At 54.8% G+C, this 1,370-nt stretch overlaps 1 protein-coding gene across 1 annotated transcript in view; it reads right to left on the bottom strand.

Annotated features, from left to right (window-relative positions):
• LOC103605683 (dynein intermediate chain 1, axonemal-like) overlaps positions 1–1,370 on the bottom strand; it is an 8,596-nt gene that overhangs the window by 1,041 nt on the left and 6,185 nt on the right. The window lies entirely within an intron of this gene.

Genomic DNA, 1,370 nt, shown 5'->3' with positions numbered 1-1,370 from the left:
GGGTTGCAATCCCGTTACCGGTCAGTAAAAAAAAGACAAAAAGGAAAAAAAAAAAAAAAAAAGAAGAACAGATCCTGAGTTTGTGACCCCTGCCTGCAAAGCACTCTCATGCTTCCACTGGTAAGTTGGGCCTTCAGAAAAAAGGTGTTGGGACATGTGTGTGTGTTGCTCGCAGGCTCAAAGAAGTTCTTGGCAGACCAGCCCCAGTCCCATCCTCCTGGACAGGGGGGTCTGGACAGTGGGCTGTGGGCTATGCTGGGGCAGCAGGCTGGGCAGCTGCCATTTCCTGCCTTTCCTCTGCTCCTGGGCCCCCGCCCTCCCAGCCACCTGTGCTCACTGTTCACTGGCACCTGCCCCAGCCTTGCCTGCTGAGGGTCCAGCCCAGGTCTGGCCTAGGCTGTAAGCTGGGGAGAGAGTGCAGGGCCAGTGGGCCCCCCACTGGCCCCATCCCGAGGCTGACACCATACACAGCTCAGATTTCTTCCTGGCCTGACCACTGCACCTGCTCTCAAGTCTGCATCCCCTTGCAGCCCAGTGCCTTTGCCATTATCTAGCTCACCTCTGCACTGAGGCAGAGGACAAAGAGCTCTTTTTCTCTCTCATCCCACTCTCCCTCCCGAATTAAGCTCGGGTTATCTTCTTGGCCTTGCCCCACCCCCTGGGAGTTAGGGGACCTGGTTTTTAGTTCCAGCTGTCATTAAGTCCCTATATGACTTTGGGCAGTTTCCCATTTATACGGTAGTCAGGGAGAGTCCTTGACCTTTGACAGGGTGGGCTCTGACACCTATCATAGAAAGATCCTGGGCAGGGAAGTCCAGGCCTCTGGGGGTAAGCCGTCTTAGGAAGGGCAGAGAGTCTGAGGAAAGGCAGTAGGGATGCCCAGAGGACTTCCTTTTAGATGAATCACTTGGCTGCTGATAGAGTCAGATGGCAATTTCACAGGAACCTCTAATCTACCCAAGTACCAGCCCCCAGCTGTCCCCTGCTCAGGTCCTCAGAGCCCCAGGTACCCAAGTTTTCAGGCCCTCAGAGATGCAGGTCCCCAGATACATAGAGCCCAGCTTTCCCAGCCATGACTGACCCTTAGCTCTGAGGGGATTTGAAACTCTGGGAGATCCTTGCCTCCCTGGATCAGAGTAGAAAGGGCAGGTTCCCACCCATACCTATCACCCTCATGGTGTCAAGGCCACCCTTCCCCAAGAGTGACCATTATCCCCCCCAGAGGGCTGTCCAGCTCTGCCAGCTTAAGCCTGGGTCTCTCTCCTCATTAAATTAAGAACAGATTTTATCTGTTCCACCAATTGTTCCGCTTCCATGAGGCCAGCTATTGGGTTCAGCAGATATTCAGACCACGCCCAACCCCCCCCCCC

This window comes from Galeopterus variegatus, unplaced genomic scaffold (assembly GCF_000696425.1).
Source record: "Galeopterus variegatus unplaced genomic scaffold, G_variegatus-3.0.2 Scaffold5987, whole genome shotgun sequence".
In the NCBI taxonomy this organism is placed as follows: Eukaryota; Metazoa; Chordata; class Mammalia; order Dermoptera; family Cynocephalidae; genus Galeopterus; species Galeopterus variegatus.
This window is presented reverse-complemented; position numbering and strand designations above follow the sequence as displayed.